This window comes from Kogia breviceps, chromosome 11 (genome assembly GCF_026419965.1).
Source record: "Kogia breviceps isolate mKogBre1 chromosome 11, mKogBre1 haplotype 1, whole genome shotgun sequence".
NCBI classification, from domain to species: Eukaryota; Metazoa; Chordata; class Mammalia; order Artiodactyla; family Physeteridae; genus Kogia; species Kogia breviceps.
Genome location: NC_081320.1, coordinates 90,916,697 through 90,939,334, shown reverse-complemented (window position 1 = coordinate 90,939,334; position 22,638 = coordinate 90,916,697). Strand labels below are relative to the sequence as shown.

The following is a 22,638-nucleotide window of genomic DNA, read 5'->3' as shown; positions in this document are numbered from 1 at the left end:
TCTGCCTGCTAATGCAGGGGACACGGGTTAGAGCCCTGTCTGGGAAGATCTCACATGCCGAGCAACTAAACCTGTGCGCCACAACTACTGAGCCTACGCTCTAGAGCCCCTGTTCCACAAGAAGAGAAGCCACTGCAATAAGAAGCCCGCGCACCGCATCTAAGAGTAGCACCGGCTTGCAGGAACTAGAGAAAGCCCACGCGCAGCAACAAAGCCTCAGTACAGCCAAAAATAAATAAAAATAAAAATAAAAAATTTATTTAAAAATATTTAAATAAAATACAGGGGTTAAAGAGGAAAATATCACTTACTAAAAATATTTAAAATAAATATGGCTATAAATAACACCAAAAGCATTTTTTATCAAGTCACTAAGAAGTTCTAGTTGGAAAAATATTTCAGAAAACCATGGTGCTCTATATATCCACATATGCGATTAACCTTTCAGCAGAGCAACAACTGTAACTTAATAAAATGGTCTTAAATGAGACAATGTATAAGCAAATACTTTACGCTTTAAATCACCTCCTTATTGTCAATTTTCATTAATGACATCATTATCTACCGACTCTCCTAGAGACTCTTAGTGTTATCCTTAATTTTTTCTCTCTTTTACAGTCTTTCCCCATCACCCAACCCCTATGTAGACATTCATCAAATATTGTTAATTCTATATCAAATATAACCCAGGAATTAACCTTCAATTATTCTTTATCCATGATGTTTCAGCTTTATTTCAGGCCCTCATCATCTCCTGCTGAGAATAGTAAAAAGAATGACCTTTTTACTAGTCTCCCCTCCACTTCTACCCACCACTACCATGAGACTTTTCTTCTTAAAATATTAATCACTTTGTTACATGTTTCCTGACTTAAGAACTTCTTTTGACTCTTTGATACATACAGAATAAAATACAAGCTCTTTAATTTGACATGCAAAGTTCTTCATAGTTCATCTCCAAACTGTTTTTTCAGCTTCTGTATACTTTCACAACTAGCTTTCCTGCAGCACTAAGCTTCTCACCATTCGTCAAATATATAAAGCCCTTTCACAATTCCAGGTCTTGGGTCTATGCTGGTTCATTTGCCTAAAGTGTAAAGTCAGGCCTTACTTAAATCTTCTGAAGTCCTTCCAGTTTACAGCCATGTTGTATGTTTAGACATCCACAGTTTCATCTGCTCCCCTTTCTTTAGTTCTAAATATTATTTCATTAATGTACTATTGTATTTTTTGCATATTTAGCTATTCAAGAATAATCATTTACCTGAGCCCTCAGTGTTGGAAAACCAGGGCCGGGGTAGGGGGGGAGCGGGGGGGGGGAGCTGGAAATGTTCAACTATTTCCAACACTCATCTGATGGTCTAGTAAATTTCAGCATGAATTAAAAGATTCTTTGCTGCTGAAATAAAAGCAAGAGCCTGTATTATTTTGGAATTCATGCAACTGTAAATAACACCTCTTTTAAAAATTAATTGTGAATTCTTTTCAATTAAACTTTCACAAGAATCTTTTCAAAATTTTGAGATAGCAAAATGTCTATCATTTTTATCACACAAACTTGTAATTACTTAGATTGCTTTCTCCTTCTGTATAGTTTTTCTGTTTAGGTTAGTCACTTTGTTCTGGTTGGTTGCATAATAAATATTTAGCTGGACATGGCAAATTCATAGAACTACAATTTACTTCAAATTTTAAAGGAATTACGTACATTTACATTAAATACAAAATACATTTAACATAAAAATTATGCTAAACATAATTATTTTATCCTGAAAGCAAAATAGAATAATATTTAGGTGAGTAGGTTCTGGAGTCAAATTGTCTATGTTTGAAGCTATGGTCCACTTCTTCCTAGCTGTGTAATGTGAGTAAATTACCTAACCTTTCTGAGACACAGATTCCTATAAATGGGAATTATAAAGTAGAACCTACCTCATAGGCTGTTGTGTGTTCTAAATGAAATACACCACGTAAGGCATTTAGAAGAGAGTTGGCTGTGTAAATAGATATTCATTAAACATTTCTTAAGTTATGACAGTTATTATTAACATCACACTAGCAAGGTTAGAGTGGCTCCTACAGTTTAATGAATTGAACACTGGCATCTCTTCCCAACCCCAAATGTCAGTCATTTCCTGTGGGTAGCTTGGAGTAGGCCATGATGGAAGTATTTCTATTTAAATTGCTAAAATCAGCAAACACTACAAATTAGGGAGTTTTTTTTTTTTTTTTTTCCTTTCTAGAAAGCCAGTTGTTAAACAGTTACAAGCATAGTATTGAATCAAACTCTATTTCACAGTACTTTAGAAACATGACTGTATAAATCAGTTCTCACTACAGAATTGTAGCCTTAGCAAGCCAGGCAGTTTTTTCTTTCTTGTCTGGCTAAGGTCAAAGAGAGGAAATTTGACAGACTCTCTATTGGTGCCAAGAAACAGTGTGAAAACTTTATTACAACAAAACAAAACAAACAAACAAAAAAACTATGTTAATTTGTTTTCATCTCATTTGATCCTTTTTCATGAGTGAAGAGCCCCCAAATTTGCCAAATACAAAAAAGTAACCATACTTTTCAATATTTTAAGTTTGCTTATGGCTCTATGATTTCAGAATGGCAGTAGGTTCAGTTCAGAGGAAAAGAATGGATCAAAAGAATCCTTCTTCTGTCATTATTTACGACAGAGTGTAGTTAGTCACTGCTTACTGTCAATCAATAATCATTGACAGCTAAATAATAACAGTTTTCAAAGCACCTTAAGTAAACGCTCTCATCTGATGATTTAATTATTCTTTGACTTGCTGAATGAATATCTACTATCTGCAAGAAAGTATGCCTCATACTGAAGTAAATGCTATGACATAAAATGTAATCTTTGTCTCTAAAAAATGCATTCTGGCCAGAAATATGCATATAAAAAGATAAGTATGCATATAAAACTAACACTACATGGCTCATTATGTAGCCTAGTTAATCAGGTCATTCACAACTTTGTGCTAGTCTATTTTCTAGCCTGATCTCCAGCAACTTTTTTCCCTCCTCCCGTGCCTCTTACACTCTACCTCACCAAATTGCTTACAGTTCCCCAGATACTCATGTTTTCTTTTTGTTGTTCAGTTTTTAAGACATTTATTGATTATCTACTATGTACCAGGCACTGTGTTAGGTATTAGACATTCAAAATTGAGTCGTTTTTTCAAGAAATTTACAGTATAGTAGGAGAAACAGACATATAGAGTTTATTACAATATAATAGGATAAGTACTGCAGTAGAGGAATACCCAAGCACTGAAGAAAGAGGACCAAACCTAGTCTGGAAGCTTAGGGAAGGTGCTCAGGAAGAAATGGTGCCCAAAAGCTTATTCTTGAAGGATACATTCATTCATTCCATTCCTATGAGCTGTAATTTTTTACAAAACTCCCTTTCTTCTCCATACTAATCAATATTTATCCAGGTCCCCACCATTTCAGACTTCTATTGTAATACTTATAAAATTACATAATGGTTGGTTGTGTATATACAATTTACTCCACTAAATCATTAGCTCCTTGACACTTAGAACAGTTACCTTGTTGAACTTTGTGTTTCCAGTGTATAGCATGGGACCTACCATACAATAGATAATAATATTTTTCTAATTGTTGTGTTGAATATATACCAAGTGAGTGATATATAAAATAAGCAGTATTAAGAAATAGATACTATAAGGAATTCAGTGAAGGAGGAAATGAGTTCTAGATAGGAAGGCAAGAGGCTTTACAGATGGAAGAACTGAACTGGGCCTAGAAAAACAGAATTTAGACAGCCTAGGTTGTGTTTCAACTAGAAAACAAAAAATGACCTAAGGTCCCAAAAGACAGAACTCTGCTTTCTCAGAGATTAGGGAAGTATAGAAATAGCTCTAGCGCTGGACTGAGATATAGAAGTAAAGATGAACTAATTAGGAAAGTCATTAACCCAAGGGGTCTGGCTACAGGAAGAGCTACCTAGTCAGGATATAAAACAACTAAGATCTAGAAGAAACTGAGTGATATTTTAAAAAACCAAATCTAAATACAGTCTATAGGGCTTACCTTGTGGCGCAGTGGTTGAGAGTCCGCCTGCCGATGCAGGGGACACTGGTTCGTGCCCCGGTCCAGGAAGATCCCACATGCCGTGGAGCAGCTAGGCCCGTGAGCCATGGCCGCTGAGCCTGTGCGTCCGGAGCCTGTGCTCCGCAACAGGAGAGGCCACAACAGTGAGAGGGCCGCGTACTGCAAAAAAAATAAAATAAAAATAAATAAATAAATAAATAAATACAGTCTATAATATAGTAACATACCTATTATGAATGTAATATATGCCCCAGAATTTCTCCAATTTAATGAATCAGTTGAGCACGCTCTTCATAACTGAGTTCAGCATGTTCTATACATTAGTGGATCTTTTTTTTAAAAATTTTTAAATTTTTGCTGTGTTGGGTCTTCGTTTCTGGGCTTTGTTTCAAGGGCTTTCTCTAGTTGTGGCAAGAGGCGGCCACTCTTCATCGTGGTGCACGGGCCTCTCACTATCGCAGCCTCTCTTGTTGTGGAGCACAGGCTCCAAACGCACAGGCTCAGTAGTTGTGGCTCACGGTCCTAGTTGCTCCACGGCATGTGGGATCCTCCCAGACCAGGGCTTGAACCCATGTCCCCTGCATTAGCAGGCAGATTCTCAACCACTGTGCCACCAGGGAAGCCCTACATTAGTGGATCTTATAAGAGGAGAATTAATTATATAAAAATGTGACCAAGGCCATGACTCCCTTGAGTAGTTTTTTGAAGGAGTCTTGAAAAAGAGAGCCAAGAATCACAGAGAGTGGGGAGGAAATGTAACTTTAGGACATGGGGAGAGGCAGTGAGTTGCCCATGGCAGTAATGTTGTCACACAATTCTATTAAAGAGCAATCTTTTCCCTAATTTTTAAAAGTTTCTCATAGATAACTATACCCTACGAGAAACAAAGTAGGGCAAGAATACATGTTTACTTTTGTAATGTTATCTGACAGGTATGCATTATATACATAATACAGTAAGTCCCCTACATACAAACAAGTTCTGTTTCGACAGTGCTTTCATAAGTCTAATTTGTTCGTAAGTTCAACAAAGTTAGCCTAGGTACCCAACTAACACAGTCAGCTACAGAGTACTGTACTGGAATAGGTTTATAATACTTTTCGCACAAATAATACATAAAAAACAAACACAAAAAATAAAGCAAACATTTTAAATCTTTACAGTACAGTACCTTGAAAAGTACAGTAGTACACTACTGTACAGCAGCTGGTGCTTCTTAGCAGTACCAGCTATATCACTGCTGCTTTTATGCTCGCTTCCGGACATCCTGGGCTTGATATAAAGATACTGTCTTACTGTACTCTATGCAGTACTATACAGGAAAGTCCACAAAAGCACAACAACTTGTAGAGGATGCACGCACGTGACGATGTACGCCAGACACGTGAGCTAACTTACGTGATTAGACATGCGAACGCACATTTGCATCTTTGAAAGTTCTCAACTTGACGGTTCATATGTAGGGGACTGCCTGTATTTGTTTTACATGGTACTTAATTATGACTAGAAAGGAAAGTTGCAAAATGTCACTTGTTTTAAAGCTTTGCCTGAGGCCAGTCATGCTAATCACCCACTTACTGCAGTTATATATCAGCTTCCAAAAGCTAAGCCCATGATTTCTGGAGACCACTCAGAGGGACTCTAGAGGTGACTCTCTTAAAAGGTATGTAGTTCAGATCTTGGACAATAACCTGGAAAAACATAGATACAGGATATGGGCTACTGGTTACAGTAACAATGCCATCTTTTTAGAAAGTAGAGAAACAGGGCAGGGGCTGGGCACATAATAGTTAGCTAAGCAGACAGAACTACAGGAATCATGATTGGGATGATCTTTTTTTTTTTTTTTTTTTTTTTTTTTTTTTGCGGTACGCGGGCCTCTCACTGTTGTGGCCTCTCCCGTTGCGGAGCACAGGCTCCGGACGCGCAGGCTCAGCGGCCATGGCTCACGGGCCCAATCGCTTCGCGGCATGTGGGATCTTCCCGGACCGGGACACGAACCCGCGTCCCCTGCATCGGCAGGCGGACTCTCAACTACTGCGCCACCAGGGGAGCCCTCGTATGTTCCTTTTTTTACGTGTGAAAAACTAAAAGGTGAGAAGGAGAAGCAGAAGCAAGGTGACCATATATTTCCAAGTTCTAATTAGGAAAAGTGTGTGTTCTCCAATGTAAAAATAATACAATGGATCAAAGGACTGTAACTAGAACTTTAGTTTAATATGATCTCTGACCATCCATGCTTTGTAACAATTTAATGTTCAATAATAAAGTACAAAAAGGCACAGAGGTTTTCTTTGGTTTTTGCTTATAAAACCTCTGCTGGGTGAAAACAAACACACAAAAAACCTTATTTCAATCCAAACAATATTTAGTACAGAATATGTGCTCAACACTGTATTGAATGCCATCCTCTTCTTATAGTCATGAATACTTAAATATATATGTGTCTCCCTGTTGAATCGCCTTCTACTTGCATAGCCATGGAATAGCTGCACCATCTTCTCCACTTTTTACTCTCCAATCTCCTCTCTGGTAATAATAATTTTTTCGAAAAAGACACTATTTCAACTTTTGCATGCCATTGAAGAAAAGACCTCTTCCACTGGATTTGATCTATCAACTAATTGTCTCAAACCATAATCACGTGTCCATGAAGTATTGATACAAGGTCAAACTTTGTCAGGAACTTCAAAATAGAAAGAGACTCTGTCAGTTTAAACTCCAAAAGGAATAGCTCGAGGGTCTGCAGGATAGTTTGGTACTGGGGGCTGACAAATAGAAGACTAGAAGCAGAACTGTGACATCATTCACCATTAACCCTTTCTGCAGCCCTTGTCCTTCAGTACAGACCTACAACAAGAGCATGAGGGTTTGCATATAGTCAAAATTGCATTAACTGTGCTGCTCAGAAGTGTGCCTTTACTTTACTTTGCCAGAGATTCAGAATTACAAAATGATTTTTGGATTTATTAATTTTAAAAAAAGTATTCAAACTCTGGCAAGAAAATAACATCAAATTTCAGGCTTTTTTGGGTTTTTGTTATTTTCTATTGCTTTTTTTTTTTTTTTTTTTTTGTGGTATGCGGGCCTCCCACTGCCGTGGCCTCCCCCGTTGCGGAGCACAGGCTCCGGACGCGCAGGCCCAGCGGCCATGGCTCACGGGCCCAGCCGCTCCGCGGCACGTGGGACCCTCCCGGACCAGGGCACGAACCCGCATCCCCCGCATCGGCAGGCGGACTCTCAACCACTGCGCCACCAGGGAAGCCCTCTATTGCTTTTTAAGAATGAGCACTATAAATTTAAATCAACTTCAGCTGAAATCATAGTAAGAACTTTAAGGTGGCGAGTAAAGTCCAGAAATCAACTGAGAGGCGATATAGAGAGTAGTTAAGAACATAGGATTATAGACTCTCTACCCCAGAAGTCCTCCTCATGCTTCAGTCCTCTACTTCTTTACCTGGGAAGTTTGTTCATTTTGTGATAATTCATTGTGTTGTACATTACATTGATGAATGATATTTTTTCTGTATGTATGTCTTATTTCCATTTTTTAAAAAAAAGAAAGAAAAAAGTGTTGATTCTGTAAGTAAACTGCCTAGATTTGAATCCTGGTTCCATAACTTACTATCTGTTTGACCTTGGGGTTAACTCCTTAACCCTCTGTGCCTCAATTTCTTCAACTGTAAGATGAGAACATTAGTAATAGTACTCACCCCTTGTGGTGGTTATAGGATTTTATGATTCTATATGTGTAGGATTTTATATTCTATATGTAAAACACACAGAACAGTGCCTTACACATGAAAAATTCTATGTAAGCATTATAGTTATTAACAGTAACCCATTCACTTCTTTAACCATTCTAGAATAAGAATTCTTAGATAATCGTTTAAAAAATCATTTAAGGGGATTTCCCAACTTCTAGATTTTTTTTTTTTTTTCATTGATTTGTCAAATTGCTCATTTTTTCCCCTTTGTTTTACAGAGAGCTCCATGGGAAATAATTCTTTTTCATTTTCTCTCTAGATTTAATATAAAAGGAAAAGAGACTAAAATATATACCACTGGATATTTCCAAATATCTTCACTGATATATAGCTATCACTGTTTTTCAAATACACTATTAAGTCTGCTTTTTAAAGTGTCTATTGGGCTCCCCTGGTGGCGCAGTAGTTGAGAGTCCGCCTGCCGATGCAGGGGACACGGGTTCGTGCCCCGGTCCGGGAAGATCCCACATGCCGCAGAGCAGCTGGGCCCGTGAGCCATGGCCTCTGAGCCTGCGTGTCCGGAGTCTGTGCTCCGCAAAGGGAGAGGCCACAACAGTGAGAGGCCCGCATACCACCAAAAAATTAAAAAAAAACAAAATAAAAATATGATTAGAATTTAATTATTGTTGTGCTGTTGTGGAGGTAGAGTCAGCAATGAGTCCAAAGTTTCAAGTTTAGATGATTAGGAAAATAGAGACACCATTAAAAGAAGAGAGAAGGGGGCTTCCCTGGTGGCACAGTGGTTGAGAATCTGCCTGCCAATGCAGGGGACACGCGTTTGAGTCCTGGTCTGGGAGGATCCCACATGCCGCAGGGCAACTGGGCCCGTGAGCCACAACTACTGAACCTGCGCGTCTGGCGCCTGTGCCCCGCAACAAGAGAGGCCCGCGCACCGCGATGAAGAGTGGCCCCTGCTAGCCACAACTAGAGAAAGCCCTCACACAGAAATGAAGACCCAACACAGCCATTAATAAATAAATACATAAAATCACATGTTGCCAGCATCTATTTTTAAAAAAAAGAGAGAGAGAAAGGAGAGAGGCTGTAACTTGTTTGACGATATATCACAAGGGTAAAGGCTAGGAGTTTGGTTTAAGTATATTGCATTGAAGAAATTACTAAATGTTATTGCACTAGACTTCTAGTTGGAAAAAGAAATGGAGCTCAACAGCAGCAAAGAGCAGAAACTAGGAGGGGTTTGGTTTCATTTAGGGGCCTTCACTTGCTGGAGTTGAAGGTTAAAAATTCTGGCAATCTTCCTTTTAGGTGACTCATCTAGAGTCACCTAAAAGTGACATGTCCATGGAGTGGACATGTTTCCCATCCCACCCTGGTCCTTTTTACTGGAAGGGAAGGGCCTGGTTCAGTTCACTAATAAACAGATTTAAAAGCTACTGAGTGGAATCAACATCTGAAGGAAAACCAGAACTTTCTTTTAAAAAATATGAATTTGACTGTAATAGTCATGAACAGGTTCATCAGATATTTTGTGTGGGAGCCAATGTTTTGTTCCAATCAACAGGCATTGGAAAAGCCCTAGGAATTGCCCAATAAAGTCATCTAGTATTAACCAAAATCTGAGAAACAGAGACCTGATTAAAATTAAAAGGGGCTTCTTTGGGGTTTGTTAGGACAGCAGCCTGGGAGACACAGATTGAAGAAGCACTTGAACTGTCAAAATGGGGGAGGATTATAAAGGCAAGAACCACAAGGTTGCAGTTAGTTATATGAATTGTTTATCAAGAATTATAATTGGAGCTGGCAAGAAGTAAGGGTGCTTGTTACGTAGGGATTGGTTGGGCTCTGAAATGGTCACATAGTTAGAAGGAGGAACAACCTTGAAACACAATGCTGCAGCTGGCAGACCTTTTGAAAACCTTGGGTTGGGTACAGTTCACAGAAAGTTCAAGTTCTTAGTGGTGCAGGCATGCGCCTGAGACCAGGTGCTCAATGGCTGCCCAAATCCATTTTTGTATGCCTGAACTGTGGTTACTCCATTATAATTTTCATTTGTCATCACTAGCAATTGCCCAAGCCTGACTGTACAACAAGTTAGTGGGCTGGTGTTCTGGTTCTAATTCTAGAGAACTTTCTGAACATTTTAAACTGCCTAATAGACCACTAGAGGGCTAGCAAATGGATTTCATACAACTTCCTCCATCACAGGGATATAAACGTACTTTAATCACAGTGTGTATGTTTTCATGCTGGACTGAAGCCTTCCCTTGCAGACAGGCTACTGCCTCTTCTGTGGATAAAGTGCTTCTGGAAAAAATTATCCCTGCTTGGGGAATTCCTCTTGAACTTCATAATAATCGAGGAATCCAGTTTCCTGGTCAGGCGCTTTGACAAGTCTTCACTGTTTGGCCAGTTTTACAGTATTTTATTGCACTTAACACCCTAAATCCTCTTAGTTGAATAAATTGACAGCATTATTAAGACACCATTGGCAAAATTTGTAGAGGCCCTCCTAATACCCTGGCCAGAAGCATTTCCACTCGTCCTTCTAAATCTCAGATCCACCACTGTTGGAACTCATAAACACTCACCCTTTGAGATAGTCACAGGATGCCCAATGCACTTGGCTCCTGCTTCTTTTGACCCACAGCTAATATTGTGACCCACTGGGAATTTCATCTACTAGAAAAGACACCTCCAGAATAACTGCCTTCAACCTTGCTGAAAAGGCTCCTATCAGGTACTTCTAATCATCCCTTGTGCTACCAAACTCCAAGGAATAGATTCTTGGATTTATATGACACACCTAAAGAAAGTACTGAAATCTACCTGGATCTGCACATCATCTGGTGACCTGAAAGTAAAGATTTTCCAGAAATAAACTAGATAACATCTGATGAGACAGATTTCCCAAGATATCTGAACCATGCCTCTTAGAATTTTGTCACCAAACCTTTGATGATAACATAACGCTTCAGATGCTCTCCAATGCCTATGCTCTTGATGACATACGGACTTTCGATAAAAAGTGCCTGAGAGGTTGTCCCTCCTACCCCTCCTTGTTACTCAGATGTGACTTCAATATGTTTCCCATCTGTGTACTTTCCCTCTGACAAGACACAGGACACTCAGGAAAGGCCCTTCCTGGCATTGAGGGACAAAAAGCCACTGAAACTGGAAAACCTGACTCTTGATCAGTGATGCTTTTAGAGAAAAATCTTGATTAAAAGGGAAAAACATGAAAAATTAATAAACAGAAACCTAAATTAAATAGACTCAGGAAACCAGAAGGGGGAATTCTCACACCATATGACAACAGCAGAGCCCAACAGGAAGAAGAAAATACTCCTTTTTCCTGGCAACAATTCAGCCAATGAAAAGCCATGGACTCTGTTTTACTGTAGCCCTCCCAACTTTTCCCCTCTATAAAAGGGTTCTCCTCCCCCTGGCTTGTGCAAGCACTTGCACGTGGCTCACCATGGTTGCAGATCTCAATTGCAATTCTCTGTAGATCCTGAATAAACCCATCTTTGCTGGAAAAATAACTGGCTGTCTATTTGTTTTAGATCAACAAGTGTAACCTACATATAGACAATCACTTGCAACATATTAAAATATATGACATTTCCTTTAGAAAATGTGAAAGGGAAAACCATTTAAACTTTCACAAAGGCCTTGAAAAGCTATGATCAGGTCCAAAGAACAGTCAGAGAAAAAAATAGTCTAGCACAACTTTCATTTGGCAGGAGGAAGAAGAAGAAGGAGGAGGAGGAGGAGGAGGGGAAGGGGAGAAGGAAGGAGAAGGAGCAGGAGGAAGGGGGAAGAGACATCTATCAGTAAGTAAGGAAGAATATAAACATTTTCTTGGCTTGCAAATTATTATACTGGTTGCTAAAAGATGGTTTGGTTCCAGTGTCCAATGCCAATTGTAAACACTATTGCCCAGTCAAATAAATCTAGAAACTCCCTTTTGTCAAATATAATGTCCTCTTTCTTTCATAAATCTAATCACATGGCATTCACGGAAATTAATTCAAGCACTAAGTCACGTCTTGTTTAAATTCCTTTATAATACATTTCACTACATATGGTACAAACCTATGTTGAATAATAAGAAATATAATCACCTGCTGGAAGATGGTAAGTTTTCCTTTAAAATCAGTATAAAAACAACTGTTTTTCATTATTTGGGGTTCTGTAAACAGAAAATTATGTATCACACTTACTATACCAATTATGAAACAGAATCATTATTAAGTTATAAAAATAATCTTTCCAATTATCAGAATGCTCAACTGAATTTTAATTCTTCTAGATAGTAAAATCACAGAAAAATAACCCACTGAGAATGAACACTAAAGAGATAGAGGAAATTCATCCACCAAATAATTGCCAAGCTTTATTATGAATCAGGAATTTGGCATTTTGAATGAATCAAAGTAGAAATACAAGACACAGCTTCTGCACTAAGTAGCTTTAAAATATAGTTGGATATTAAAATCTAAAAGGAAAACTATGTGTCTTGGTGGTATTTCATTGATTATTCCATGCATCTTAAGTCTAATGAAAACTGAAAAGAAGAACTATCACTGTGGAATAGATAATCAGGGAAGTCTTCACGGTATTTGAACAAGAACTTGAAGAATAAGTAGGAAATGTTACAGCTATCCAAATTCAGCAATGCCCTGTAATTTGACTCTTTGGTGGAAATCTGCCAATCCATTCTAAAATTCCTCATTTCGTGGTACAAATTGGTGAGTCAGGAGATCTTTGTTTGAGAAGATCTTGCCCTGCTCAGGCTCATTTAAAAGATTCTACAGTGGGCCCTTAGTATCCATGGGTTCCATATCTACAGCTTCAACCAAATGAGGATGAAAACTATTGGGAGAGAAATTCCAGGAAGTTCCAAAAAGCTGAACAGGCAACTATGTACATAGCACTTACATTGTATTTACAACCATTTACATAGTATTTACATTGTATTCAGAATTAAAAGTAGTCTAGAGCTGATTTAAATTATATGGGAGAATATGCATAGGGTATATGCGAATACTAAGCCATTTTACATAAGGGGCTTGAGCATCCATGAATTTTAATATCCAAGGGGGTCTTGGAACCAGTCCTCCATAGATACCGAGGGACAACTGTATTCTACTCTAATTCCAGATCTAGGATCTGGTCAGAAACTACTACCACAGCCTGTTACTTGCCCCAGCTCCAGCTCACCCCACAGAACAGTATCACCATAACTACCAAAGAGGACAGTTTTCTGATGGAAAAATATTTTGTCATCCATCTGAAGAGATTCATCTTTGTCATCTTTCTATTCATTTCTACTGTTTTTTTAATAAAATGCATCACCAAGAAACAGTGCGATCCTTCCTATGGGAGACGCAGGAAAGGCATATCCAGAGAAATAAGTAGAAAGCATACTCACCTAACAGCAGCAGGGACATTGTGTCTTAACTGCCTTAATGTTCCTGAATAAGGCCTTCTTAATTAGTTTAAAGGTGACCCTACAAGTTCTTTTAACAGCTGCTGGAGAGATACAGACTACTCAGATGAACACTGGTAGTTTCTAAAGACATAAATCGAGTTGGGTTACTGTATCCTTTCCTCCTGGCCTAAGTGGAAAATCGTTCACACAGCTTTTAGGATAGAAAGAGTACAAGCCTAAGTAATATCATTAATGGTCCATTCTCATAGATTAATAGATTTATTAGCTCCTAAAGAGAAAGAGCTTCAATCTATTTAGAAGTATTTAGAAAACCTTATTTTTAAGAATGCCTGTTGAATTCATAAAAGCCAAGAGTAAATTTTAGCTGTTTCAAAACCGATCCTCATCCATTGGATTCAAATTGCTTTCAAAATGGCCATGATCTCAAATGTCAATCACTTATTTTTCAAGTAATACAATGATGTATGAACATTTTAATGTTTCCAGGTAGCAGGCTTTTAATGAAATGTGGCCTTTATAGATTAAATCTTTGGGCTGTATCTATTTGTGAATGACTCTGAAGGTTATAATGACAGTAATATGTCATTTGCTAAAGCTCAAATGTAAACTCTATATGACTATGAAGCTGGTGGTTGTAATTAATTACAAAATTACTAAATTAATTTATTACTAAATTAATAAATCTGGTCAAATGACCACCCAGTGTCTGCACCTCAACCTAGCTTTGTTGTGCTTATTTAATTTACTGTCTCACCTAATATTCTATAAATAGGCAATATGGCTTACCTTACCAACAAAGCAACTTTATCCTAGAGTGATATTCATATAATAGGGAGTCAGGAAGGTCTTAGAACACGTCCCTCAGGTATGTTAAGGGTCTACATTATATTAAGAAGCAATACAATTAGTCTGTTATTTAGCCTTATTTTTTATCCAATCCAAAATCAACATGCTTGAACTTCTAATACCATATTACAATCTACACAATCAGAACCAATAAGGTCTATCGTCAATGAATGTTTCTAAAAACATTATATGTATTGTGAACTTAACATTGCTCTAAAAAGTAGTCTATTTAAAAAACATTATATTGGCAAAGTTATTTATATAAGTCTAATTTCAAAATATTGTTTAACACTACAGTGTTATTAATACTCAGTTTTATTAGAATATCTATAAACTAGCCTGAGAAATCTTAAACCAACTTGTACTCGGTCTAGCAGTGGTACTGTGATCACTGTCCCTAATTTGATTTTCATCAACAATGTATGAAAGGTCTCTAAGGAAATTATTTTAAGTGAACTCAAAACCATGAATTTAATTTGGTTTTCAATTGGAAGAAACTGGCTCAATACTATCTTAGATGTAAATTAGCACTATTAACTTACTGTCTGGAATTTTGTGGATGCCCAATATCTTGAAGTTTTGAAATATAGAGCTCTACTTTTATAAATGAGGAAATCAAGTTATGAAGGGAACTTCAGTGATTTTCCCAAGTAGCAAAATTGGTTCTTGAATCACTATCTCTTAATTCAAAATCCAGTGATTTTTCACAGAAAAAAAAAAAAAAAGAGGGGGATGGGAGATGTCTATTTGTAGAAAAGAACATTTTATCTTTCTATTATCTCAATGCCAGAATATTCTTTACTGCAGACCTATCTGCTGAATACTATATTCAAATGCAGTTATCCTCTCTATTAATTTCCTTGGGCTTCTATAACCAGATACCACAGAATGGGTGACTTAGACAACAAAATTTTATTCTTTTACCGTTCTGGAGGCCAGAAGTCTGAAATCAAGTTGTCACTAGGGTTGGTTCCTTCTGTGGGCTCTGAGGAAGAATCGGCTTCATGCCTCTCTTCTAGCTTTTGGTGGTTGCTGGAAATCCCTGCCATTCTTTGGCTTGTGCGTAACTCCAATCTCTGCCCCCATAGTCACCTGACATTTTCTCTCTGTGTGTCTCTCTCTGTCTCTGTGTCTTTCCTCTTCTTATAAGGACACCAGTTACTTTGGATTTAGGGCCCACTCTAATCCATTATGACCTCATCTTAACCTGTAAAGAACCTATTTCTAAATAACGTCACAATCTGAGGTTTGGGATGGACATGAATTTTGAGGGGATACTATTCAACACAGTACTTCTTACCTAAATGGTGATTATGAAAGATTTTTTTTCTATCCTGAGTTAACTTACCTTTCTTTGGCTTATAGATTTTTTTAAAAAAATATTTCAACATTTTATGGAACATTAAAAAGGATTTTCAATGTGTAATAATTACTAGCCTCTCAATAATTAACCAAATCTAAATAATTTCAAAATTATGACGTGTATGTCCTGTGGATTCAGAATTCATCACATTAGATATGATGTACTAGTCATAAAATTTTAACCAAAAATAAAGAAATTGGAATTATATTTTGCCTTTCTACAAAAAAGTAGACTGAACTAATGGCTAAGCATATCTACCTGTCCTTTAAAGCGGGGTCTGAGAGAAGTTACCAGTACCCATTGAATAGTGAGAGAACCTAATGTAAATATAAACTCAACTCTGTTGGAAAATTTTAGATCAAATGGTGCTCACCAAGGAGGGATAAACAACAAAACTATATTGTACCTATGCATTGAAAATGCAAAGCCAGGAGAGAGGACGTTGCCCTAAAAACTCATGGGAAAATTTTATTTCTAAAAAATAAGAAAGAGAAGAAAATTTCAGAAGACAGCTATTTTGCATCTTCAGAAAAGATAAAAGAAATGGCCTCTGGAACTAAAGCAGGGAGATAGCAAACTGAGATGAAGGCAGAAATGCTAAAGCTGAAAAAGAAAACATATGAAATGTATTAACAGAATTTAAATCTGTACTGGACATAAAAGAGCAGAACTAACACTACAGAAAACCAAATCAATGCTATGGAAATCAAAGATTCAACCCTCCACAGTACACAGAGAAAATGGTCAAAGCTAAACATGATGAGAAAAGTTTACACATTACATTTTTTGGCTCATGGAGAAACTGACACAACTCTCTCCATGTCAAGTTCAAATTTCCAGGATTAAAAACCCACTTGGCGTTCCTAGGTTCTAATGTCCAAACAAGCAACAGAGAGTAGCCAAGGACCTATTTCTTCAGACTAAAGGAGAGACCAGGGAGCTGTTTATTTGTGGCCTAGGCATATTCCTCCAAAAGTATCTACTACAGATCCCAAATATGAAAACAAAAAATTAGATGGATGGGTGGATGGATAAATAGGCAGATAGACACAAATATGTATTTACATATAAATTCAAAATCATTAATTTAATTATTAATATTTTCTAAAGCAATTCAACCAACATGCATATATTTGAAACATATTTTATTTATTAACTATGGATCATATTCCCTTTTAGCTGGGTTAGATACACAGAAGAACCCTTAACAATCATTATTTTAGTTCCACAAACACCTTTTTAAAGGCAATATCCTAAGTGCTGCTTAAAAAATACTAAAATGAGCAAAACAGCTATTACTTTCCAGGAGTTTGCAAACAAATATATAATGAGAATAACAAGTGCACAATAAACTCTCCCAAATTCCTTTTCCCAAACTTAAGTGATTCCTAGTTTTACCATTCCTATGCCTTCTCTCTATACTTGCCCCTTGTCAATCATATCTAGTCTCATGGCCTCAACCACTACCTGTATTAATAATTAATAGACAAATTGCTATTACATAGTATCTTATGTTTAAATAGAGCTTCATAGTTTGTATTCTCATATATGCTATCTCAGTTCATCTTCACAATAACCCTGTAAACTGTCTGCTATGCGCTAGGAAACGAAAGAGTCTTCTGTCAGGAGATAATATTTTAGCTGAACTTCGTGGATTAATAGAAATCTTCCAGGCAAAGGAAAGAGAGTTTCCCAAGAAGAGAGAAGAAGCAAATGCAAAAGTACTGAGAAGTACAACTCCACAGTATGACGGAGCAAAGAAGAGTGAAAAGATGTAGCAGGAGATGAGGTTGGAAGGGTATGCAAGAGCTAGAAAATAAAGGGTCTTGTATGCCGTGCATTTTTATTTTTACTGTATAAAGTGAGAAACCACTTAATGGTTTTATTCAAGGGAGTGATGTGATTTTACTTATTTTTTCAATAGTTATGAGAATGAAAAAGGACAAGTCTCAGGAGTGAGATGACGAAAGGCTGAACTAATACAGTGGCAGTGAGGGATGAGTTTGAGAGACATTCAAAAAGTGGGATTTATAGGACTTAAGTAATGATTTGATGGGGAATGAGAGAGAGAGAGCAGCTGAAGGTGATACTCAAGGTTTGATTTAGAGAACTGGGTTGATAGGGGGCACCTTCAAAGCGCTAGGGTGCACAGGGAGATCAGTGGAGGTCCGGGGGTGGGGGGAAGGGGAGATAAGTATTTTGTACACTTTGAACCTGAAGTATCTAAGAAATTCACATGAAGATGTTCTGTAGGCAGTTGTAAATAAGGAACTGGACACTAATGTCTGGATTTAAGGTCATCAAGTGGTCATTTTTTCTCTTCTTGAACACTCTTTAGGATGGTAAAATGGTCTTAAAGGAGATATATAGTAAGGACAGAAAAGAAATGAGGGAGGCTTCTGTTTCTGTTCTCCTTCAGGCAGTAGATGAAAAGGCAGGAATGCTGGGAAAGGTAGACTTTTATCTGAGCCTGTTTCCTTGCTGCTTCCCCACACCCAAAAAATTAATAGATGCTCTGTGGTTAAGGCAGCCAAGTAGCACTCTGTCACGTAGTGGAAGATTCTGAATACGTGACTTAGGGTTTGAAGTTTTCTCAGGAGGAAACGGGAGATTATTGAAGAAGAGAGATAAGATGATCACGGTATACACAACACTTATCTTGCATAGGTTTATTAGGTGGATAAAAAAGTAGTAATTGACAGAGGGAGAATCACAGTATTATTTGGAATGGGGTAAAGAAAAAGGAGGAATTAAGGCCAACTGAAGAAGGCATCTGGAGATGTTACTAATACATATGTTGTGTCAGTTTCCTCATCTGTAAAATGGATTATAATAGTACCTATCTCACACTTCATAGAGTTGTTATTAAATACAATATTGCATATAAAGCGCTCAGTACACTGCCTGACACAAAGTAGGTGCTCAATAGGTGTCTGATAAATGAATAATGAATGAGATCAAAGGAAATTCAGCCTGCAGGCACTACTGAACACCACTATTGGTTACCGAGCATTTTCTTTCTTTTTAAAAAATCAGTACAATCCACTCTCCTAGAGACTATGGTACAGGTGCTAAACCTACGTTCTGAAAAAAATCAAAGGTCATCAATGGTCACTCTTTCTCTTCTTGACCCTCCTTAGGATGGTAACATGAACTTTAAAGGAGGAATATGATCAGAACACTAAAAACTGAGAGAGCCAACTGTTTCTTTCCTCCTTCAGGCAGTAGGTAAAAATGTAAACTCCACTGTGAAAATACTTTGGTAAAGACTGTGGGTTTTTTTGTTTTTGTTTTGTGGTACGCGGGCCTCTCACTGTTGTGGCCTCTCCCGTTGCTGAGCTTAGGCTCCGAATGTGCAGGCTCAGCAGCCATGGCTCACGGGCCTAGCCGCTCCGCGGCATGTGGGATCCTCCCGGACCGGGGCACGAACCCGCGTCCCCTGCATCAGCAGGCGGACTCTCAACCACTGCGCCACCAGGGAAGCCCGACTGTGGGTTTTTGTTCGTTGTCTCAGAGGGGGTGTAGAATTCATTATATTTATTTTTCCCTTAAATTATATGCTAAGATTCTCTGTTGAGTTTGAGTAAAAATTCAAAAGAAGTATAATAAGGAAAATAGAGATTGAAGGGAGAAACAAGTCATTAAGATCTGCTTTAGGCAGGAAGGGCTTTTGAAGACCCTTCAGGATCAGATGGTCTCCAAAGTACAGAAGTTCCAGAATATGAATCCATGATTATATTGGCAGTGGCTAGTCACAAAACTAAAAAAGAGTACAGCCTAGCAAAAAGGACTACCTAAAAAGTCATCAAAGAAAAGGAACAGGGGCGATATATAGTCCAATTCTACTATCATAATTGCTTTTGTGTCATTACTAACAATAGTGGTGAAAATTTCCAACTTAAGACCACTGCTATAAATCTATAGGTTAGGCCCAAATGTAGAAGACATGGAATGAATGGAAAGAATGGAATAAAGCATTTTCTATTTTTAAATAGTCATAGCAAGTGCTGTAGATCACCCGTGCTTGCTATGACTATTTCTGAGATTCCAAGAAACTTCTGGAAACTCAAAACTCTGACTATAATTCATTCAGCAGGGACTTTAATTTTTATTCTGGATTGTTCAAATTTTAAGAGAAATTGGTGACACAGCAAAGAATGATCTTTCAAACTGAATTTAGATTCAATCATGGATAACAGAGATAAATTAGAGTGGGCTGGGTGAAATGATCAACTGAGTCCATTAAAACTAGGGCTTTTAATACCTCTTCTGTGTAGAGAGGCATGGAACGCTCCCTCTAATTGCATGGGAATCACTCCTTCATGGTCTTGCATTTTTCCACTTATTTTAGGAAAAAAAAAACAAACATGTAGAAAGAGTACAGACATATACAATGTAACACTTTATGTGTCAGAAAAACTGTACAGTTTTATTCTAGATGATAACTTCCTGTTTGAACTTCCTGTTTGTCTTTAGGGAAATTATTTTATTTTGTTCATCTATATTGTTCACCATATATTTTTAAAAATAGGATTAAAAAATCAGGATAAACATAATTATCTTACATAAGGTCCCTCCTCTGTAATGATTAATACCCTTAGCTTTTTGAAATAAAGGCACTTTACCCATACAAGAAAATTACTATCATTATTCTTTATGAATTTAAATGAGTATAAATCCATTTTTTCCAATTCCTGCGTCTTTCATTTTCTAATGTTGTCTTCCAAACACTTACTTTTTCTTCCAATTTCCTAAATGCCCTCATGCCTTAAGTTCCACCCTTCTTGGCTCATATATTTTATACAGAGCATGTCTGATAAATAATATTACCATGAGGTCACAGGGCCACGGCTTAGACCTGTTATGTCACTGGCAATTTGCACTTTTACTGCCATTCTCACTTTTCAACTTGTCTATGCCACAAATAAAGTGGATGGAAATATTAAATGAAGTTGTGTACACCTGAAAAATCGTCCTTGGTTTTATTTTGTTTGCTTGAATCTAGGAAAGAGCGAGGTGGAAGTAAGGCTACTTCAGGAAAGAATATAATTTGTAACTGAGGAAAGGAAAATGGCTCCTCAGTTGTTTCCGGGCAAGTGAGGCTTCTCCCAAGTACTCCAGAAAAAACAAACAACCCTCTCCCTAAAGCACCCTTCTCCCCTTCCCTCCTCCTGCCCCCGACGTACCCCCTCTCTCTCCCCAAAATCTCCAGGATGTGAAAGCTGACACCGCGGGCGGTCCTCAGTGCTGGGGACTTGGCTTCAAGTTATGCGACAACTGCTGCAGCTTCTTTTCTAAACACGGTGCAGTGACCCAATCCCTCTACCCCAGGGCAGCGCATCTCTGCTCTTCTGTAATTACATATGAAAATGACTGAAAAAGGGAAGCAACACAGGGCTCCCTCAATTTTTAGTGTCCCTAACACAGTCCTCCTCTTTTAAAGATCATTCTACCATCCTATAGAGGGGACCTGCTTTCTGTAATTTAAATAATTATCCCTTCCATGTTTTTAGGATGGGCTTCCCAACTGTGACTTCGGGTTGCATATATAAAAGGCATCACACACACATATAATGTTTTTAACAACAAATGAGCTTAAAAAGATAAAGCTGCACAATAGCTGGAGATTAAAAAATAAGATAATGTCAAACCACGCTTCAGTGCAAATAGAACTAACAAATAAAAAACAAGATATCGCCAAACAATGCTTCAGTGCAAATAGAACTAACAAGCAAAATCTTCTTGCCCAATTAGACAAAGCTGCTTCACAAAAGCGCACGCTTCTCAATCAAATCTCCCCTACAGCACAACACGGTCTAGTTCATTTTTCCCCACACACAAGTTGTCAGTAAGTCATCAACGACCTAACATTGCCACGAAAGAGACCTCCAGGGCGCGATAAATAAGTACATCTCCTCGAAGCAAAGAAATGGCATCATGACCCCTACGGTTGATGCGGTTTGCAGCGCGGAGACTGTTCTCCGGAGAGAAACCAGAGAGCACAGCGTAAAATGCTAGAGTAGGGGAAATCGACAAAAGACTGAAAATCACTTTGAAAGCTTTGGAGGCTGTGTCCGAACAAAGCGACTTATCGAGAACTGACTTTTGCCCCTACCCCATCCCGAGAAACACAAAGAATCTGGCCGGGCGAGCCCCGCTGCTAAGTGCATATCGCGGCGGGGGAGCGCAGCGCTGGCGCCCGCCAGATTCACAACCTGCTCGGCTGCCGCAGCACGCCGGGGCCGCGCGCCCTGCTCCGCGCGAATCCACGCTCCGGGTTTCCGCGGTCACCGGCACCGCGCGGAAGAGCCCTGCCGGGAGGGCACCTCGGAGAGCCCTGGCCGGGGAGTCCCCCTCGGAGAGCCCTGGCCGGGGAGTCCCGGGAGGGAGCGCTCTCCCGCTCTGCGCCACCTGCCCGAGGCGTCTGGCCCAGGGGCGCGCGTTCCTGACCTGTGGGCCGTCCACGTTGGCTTTGAGCTCGAGGCAGCGGCTTAGGCGTCACCGCCAGAGGCCCTCACCGAACACTAGCCTTCCAAAGCCTGAGAGTTGTCCGGCGGAGTTTCTCTTGATCTTTGCTTAAGTAGCCTCAGGTTCTTCCAAGTTGGACGCCCCCTACTAGCGGTCAGGGGTAGACTCCCTCCTGGCAATGGAGATTGGTCTGTCTCCAACCCTTTGGCCACGGGAGATACTCATGGTGTCCTCAGAACCGAAAAACGGCAGTTTTCCTGGACGTGATAAGGTATTTGAAGGCACTTTGCAAATCGTAAAACTCTCTGCTTAAAGAGAAAGTCGATCTTCACTGGGCCTCCAGAATTTCCCTCTTGAATGTAAACCTCAAGAGGGATTTTGTTCGCTGCCTTTATCCCCAAGGCACCGAGAAGTGCCTCAAGTCAGTAGGCAGGTGGTCAATGAATAATTGTTGAAATAAGCGAATGTACAAACAACACACTTGAGGAAACTGATCAGGTGGGGAACATGTAGGAATTCTTGCTTTCCTGGTAGGCAAGCCACCAGACATTTACTTGGGCGCTACTCCTTGCCAAGTCTTCCTGGCTTTGGCTAGGACAGTCAGGACCCGGGGAGGGCTGGCAAATGTACGTGTCCTTCAAGGACACATAAAGAGTCTTTATAAAATGGCTTTTAGTCCAATCCC

At 38.9% G+C, this 22,638-nt stretch overlaps 1 long non-coding RNA gene and 1 other non-coding gene across 3 annotated transcripts in view; both read right to left on the bottom strand.

The window, feature by feature from the left end:
- The window catches only part of LOC131765244 (uncharacterized), a 36,349-nt gene that overhangs the window by 13,042 nt on the left and 669 nt on the right, over window positions 1-22,638 (bottom strand). For both annotated transcript variants that reach the window (XR_010835630.1, XR_010835631.1), the window contains exon 2: window positions 4,073-4,252. This is a non-coding gene — a transcript (uncharacterized protein). The remainder of the gene's footprint in view (window positions 1-4,072; window positions 4,253-22,638) is intronic.
- Window positions 5,682-22,205, bottom strand: LOC136792181 (uncharacterized). The gene is made up of 3 exons (XR_010835632.1): window positions 21,936-22,205; window positions 20,672-20,836; window positions 5,682-5,784 (listed from the first exon to the last, which is right to left on the bottom strand). It is a non-coding gene; the product is annotated as an uncharacterized lncRNA (long non-coding RNA).